This window comes from Nicotiana tomentosiformis, chromosome 10 (genome assembly GCF_000390325.3).
Source record: "Nicotiana tomentosiformis chromosome 10, ASM39032v3, whole genome shotgun sequence".
Taxonomy (NCBI): Eukaryota; Viridiplantae; Streptophyta; class Magnoliopsida; order Solanales; family Solanaceae; genus Nicotiana; species Nicotiana tomentosiformis.
Window position 1 is genome coordinate 2,602,093 of NC_090821.1, and position 5,408 is coordinate 2,607,500.

The 5,408-nt window shown below is 34.2% G+C and overlaps 1 long non-coding RNA gene across 1 annotated transcript; it reads left to right on the forward strand.

Moving 5' to 3' along the window:
- The first annotated feature begins 1,363 nt into the window (after window positions 1-1,363).
- On the forward strand, window positions 1,364-3,277 carry LOC138900497 (uncharacterized). Its single transcript, XR_011411552.1, has 2 exons — window positions 1,364-1,813; window positions 2,934-3,277. It is a non-coding gene; the product is annotated as an uncharacterized lncRNA (long non-coding RNA).
- The last annotated feature ends 2,131 nt before the right edge of the window (window positions 3,278-5,408 follow it).

Here is a 5,408-nt window from a genome sequence, read left to right on the forward strand (position 1 = left end):
TAATATGAGTCATTATTCCAAGGAGATGCAATTCCTAGTTCGAGTCCTTCAATCTCACAGCCATTTCAATGATACCCATGGGACACGCACCTCCTAAGTCCAAGTTATATCAATTTTATACCTAAGATAAGAACATCCTTTTCGGAGCCTTTAGTTCCATTTTTGGATCTTTCAAATAAAATAAGCTAACTTGCAGTTTTACCCAATAACTCGCAAAATTTTCTCAGTGCCAAACTGGGGCAGAAAATTTTGTTCGTTTTGTTTGTCTTTGATGGCTTTGCAGGCCCTGTCGTAGAGCACATGTTGTGACGATTAAAGCTTGCAGTTTCAGCTTTCTCATCATAATAAAGAAGTTTTTCGGTCACAAGATAGTTGGAGTTAGCTTGGATAATGTGTCAGCAGCCCAGCTTCTCGAGTTTCATTTTCCCGAACTCTGATCCAGAAAGCAAGCAATCGAGAATGAGCCATGATCCTTTCCTCAAAGAGCATCAAGATCCAATCTAAGGTCAACACAAGCGAGCAGGTCAAGAATCAAGATTTGACTCCACAAGACACATAGATTAGGAATTTTGTAACTCTTAGTTTCCAGACATATGTAGTTCTTTCTCTTTTCCTTTTGATGCAAGCAACAAGTAACAGCAACAACAGCAGCAACAACAGTCTTAAACCTAGTGTCTGGTAGTCCCATCTACCAAATTTTCCCAGAACTACACTGACCTGATTCCTCTAAATAAGGATATGTAGGCTACCTCGGAAGCAGGGTTCGGTCACCATTTTTTAAAAAAATACTTTCATTGGAGTAATATGTGAGCAAAAATTAGCCATGGCATTCACTTTTCTTTGCACGAAAACTCTTCATGTTCTCGAGCAAAGAGGGGCAGCTGTGAATACCTAATTTTTGTACTATTTTAACACCTCCTAAAGTCCTTAGTGTTTTGTTGCTTTAATTATATTTCCCAATTTTTGTGTCTTTGATTGCATATTTCCTATCATAAAAATACCAAAAAATATTTCTTTCTTTATTTGTACATTTTAGGAATTAACTAACTATTCAATTGGTGAATTAATCTAGTTAATTGATCATTTGAATAAGTTACTTAATTAATTTATTTGTTTGTATAAATTTAGTTTAATAAGTAGGATTAAGAAAGAAATTGGGCCAAATTTGAAAGAGAAAGTGGCCAAAAGTGCAAGATAAGGGGCTGCCTTTGAAAGGGTCCGGAACGACGTAGTTTTGCCTCAAAACTACGTCGTTTTATTAAGTGACCCCAGATCAAATCTCACCCATTGATCACCCATTGATCTAATGGTCCGTATTTGATCTCTCAAGAGGTATTTAAAGCCTCAAAAATCTGAAAAATTCCCTCATTTCACCCATAACTCTTTCTCTCTTCTCTCTCTCTCTTCTCTCTCTTCTCTCTCTTCTCTCCACCGCCGCCGCCGCCGCCGGAAATCACCCACCGGCGGCGGACCACCTCCAAATTAACACCATATAATCTCCACAACCTCCTCTTCCCATATCTCCAAACCAATTCCTTCAAAAAACCCTCAAACTCCTTGAATTTTAGATCTAAGAAACTTTAGCCGCCACTTTTTGGTCCAAATTCTTGAAGCTCCGGCCAACACCACCCTACAACACATACATGAATGGATAGAGCTCCGCGAGACCTATCTTTTCCTACCCATTTCACCCCCAAAATCCCCGTCGCCCCGGCCCGCTCCTCGCCGCCGCCACGGCTCCACCGCCTCACCACCGCCAAAATGCCCTGAACCCCCATTTTAGCTATTTTTCGGCTTCAAGCATACTTGTTAGGTATAATCGTCATCTCTTTAATTAATTTCTAATTTTTCTTTATTTAGTAGATTAGTTTCTGATTTTTTTTATTTTTTTTTTATTTTTATTTTTCTGTTTTGGTTATTTCTTATTAATTAGAGTTTCAAGCTAGGTTTATTTAATTAGCTATCTCTATTTAGTTTAGTGGTTTGTTAGATTCGTTATTGATTTAAACATGATCTTTAGTGTATTAGTTAAATCGTTCACTTAGTTAGTCGATTATTTAGTTGTTGTTAGTCGTTGTTCGATTATTAACGATGCTCGTTCTGTTTTGAGCATTAGTTTGTGAATTTAGTTGTTTGTTTAGTAATTAGTTTGCACAAATCCAATTCATTCCCATCAAGTTGGTTTTAATACTTAATTCAATTACGTTTTTAGTCTCGTCTATGCTTTGTCAGTTCATAGTTGTCCAAGTTTGATTTGTGTTGAGTAAGTAGTTTGTTGTTGATGGTTAAAATCTGAAGTTTAGTTTATTTTATCACAAAATAAGATAATAGTAGCTTACTTTTACTAGTAGGGTGGCTGAAAGGACATTTTTTCTCCTTGCTTCTGACACAACAGATTTTTAGGTTGTCCTTTCACCTTTGGGACAGACCTTGAACAGTGTTTAGCACACAAAGTCAGTCTTTTGGACAGATTTTTGGTGAACCAAAATCTGTCCAAAAATCTAACTTTATTTGCCTATTGAAAGGGCTGCTTTTCTCCTATAAAAGGGACGGTCTTACACTTAGAATGCAGAGTTCCTTACTCACTGAAAAGGGGGACACTCTATCTTATACTTAAACACATCTTGGAGAGTTGCAAAAAAGACATATATCTTTGAGAAAAATCAGCAGCTTAATACATATAACAAGCTGAAATTTCAGTGTTTTGTGAGGATTATTTGAGTGCAAAAACCTCGAGAAAAATAAAAAGATCCCTTAGGCAATTTGTGAAGTTGATAGCTACCAGTTTCAAGCATCTTTGTTGAGTTTTCTGGGTTGTCTTAACGCTTGAGTTGCTGCTGTTTCTACTGTATTTGCTGCTGAGTTTTTTGTTGTTGCACTGCTGTATTTTATTATTCCACAAACTAGGTAACTTTCAAATTCTTATATTGCAGATTCTTGATGATAATAAGAAGGATTTGATCCCGGTTTGGTTGATGGAACATATTAAATTTGATTTTGTTTCAAGATGAATGTTATATTAGTGTTATTATCATGTAAATCTGTTAAAAATTAGTTAAATTATCGTTTTCTTCTTTATATATGTGATTGAAATTGCATTCTGTTAAGATTACTTAGTTTAAGGAAAAGATAAAGACCCCACTTTTAACCGTGTTTGTTTAGTTTGGGCTCTTTTCCGTGAGTTACTTTCATGGTTCATGTATAATTATCTGAGAAAGACTTCTAACTTCAAATACTTTGTTGCTTTGAATTATAGTCAACATAATATTATACTTAATATAGTTCTTCTCTTTAGCATTGAAGTATTACCGTTTTTTTGTAGTTTTTATATTTAGTCGTGATTTTTAAGTTGTTAATGAGTGTAGTTTGATTAGTGTCATGATTGGTGTAGATGAGTAGAAATATTCTGTTAGTCCTTAAGAAATAGTTGGTTAAGAAGATAAAAAGATAATAATTAGCATGTAAGTTTCTTTTATGAAATTTTTTTTTTTTATTTTGGACATCAATGTAAGAAGCAATTTGGGCTTAGAAGAATACTTGTTATTTTGTGTTGTCTTGGTCATCGAGACTCTTAAGCAACATGGGCCAAATAAGCTAAAATTTGTAGGCTCAATGACAATAGAAAGCAAGATGGGCATTTTCTTTAAAACCAATAAATTATCTTTTTGTTAAATAAAATAGGTGGCCCAATACCATGAAAGTTTAACATAAGCTTACCCGGGTTTAATGTCTTGCATTAGTGAAAAAATATTTTTTTTAATAATAATATTTTTTTTTTCCAGTCGAACAAGTAATAAATAAAAAAGAAATGTTTTTTAATTAATTTAAGCGATAGGCAATTTTAGGCACGTTTGAGATGTAGACCATGTATTCATACACGGTCCTTGGTCGATATATTTTTTTTTTAATAAAGTAGTCATGTGTGCATTCCCGCTCCTTGACTTTTCAATATTAATTGTATTTAAACCATGTGTACCGACACGTTCTTTGTTTTAATACATATAATCAAATAAGGACTTTGTGTGCTTGCACACTTCTAGGCCAAAATTATTAATTATTAAGCAGCACTAGACAATAGTAACTTAAGGCAAATAATACACACCTTATCCAAAAATAATTCAAGCCAAATTTTAGTCAATAAAAGTGACCGTGCTAGAACCACGGGATTCGGAGAATACCTTACACCTTCTCCCCGGTTAACAGAATTCCTTACCCGGACTTTGTTTTTGCAGACCAATAATAATAGAGTCAAATCTTCCTTTGATTAGGGATTCAAATAAAAGGTGACTTGGAACACCAACAAAATCAATTCCAAGTGGCGACTCTGTAAATAAAATAATCCCTATTCAATTTTGTCACTTTAATTGGAAAAACCCTTTAATCCACACAATATTACTTTGCGGGTAGAAAAAGGGTGTGACACCATATTTGGTATATTCACAGTACAAATGCGCGTTAAAAAAATAAGATTTGAAGATGGCAAGGGAAGGTTGAAGTAGAACTTTTTTAACCCCTTTTTTATTAGAAAAATTGACTTGAAAGTCGACCAATATCACCTTAATTAACGAAATTGGAGAGACCACAATCTCTTGATTGTCATAATTGACTTGGAAGTCTACTAATTTCCATTCATTTTCTTGCGACTATGCTATGAGAAGATATTTAATCATATTCTGTGTTACACTAAATCAAGCTATTTTACCATAATTAATAGAGGTAAGAATACATTTTAATTAACTATGATTAATTCTTAAACTTTTATGTGAAGACAAATATCACTTGTTTGTTGGTTTGATATAAATATAGCATGAATAAATTGAATATAATGTCATCTCTTTCTCATAATTAATCAACGTGTTAGCCTAGTTCCACTCGATATTTGGGCAATTAATGGGCACATTACCTTCTCTATGGCGAACCAATAAACTCGCCAATTAAGTCATGATCTAATTATTAACAAGCTCAGATGGATGTATCAAGATTAATGAAATTTCAGGTTCAATTGTCTTAGAGAATAATACTCTCTTATTCTATTTCTTAGAATGAAGTCTTATCTAGAAGTTGAAATAAAAAAATATTTTTTTAGTTAACAAGGAAGCCCGCAATCGCTATTCTTTGGGCGCGCACAGATAAACTACGCTCCTATATAATAACATGTAAACCACACAGGAGAGTAAACTGCACTAGGCAAGCTGGTGCGACGGGCTCGACCGAAGAGGCATGCAAGTGGGTTTCGAACCCTAACAGTATACTTCCTAAAAATCTTTTTTGTTGAATGCTCATCTAATTTAAAAGTTTATGGTCGTTTTACCAAACAGTGTATTAATTGATCTCCTAGTCATCTAAAAGAACGGGTCAATTTTCTTTTGCTCCTCAAGAAAATAAGAAGAAGAAAAGTCTTGAAAGTA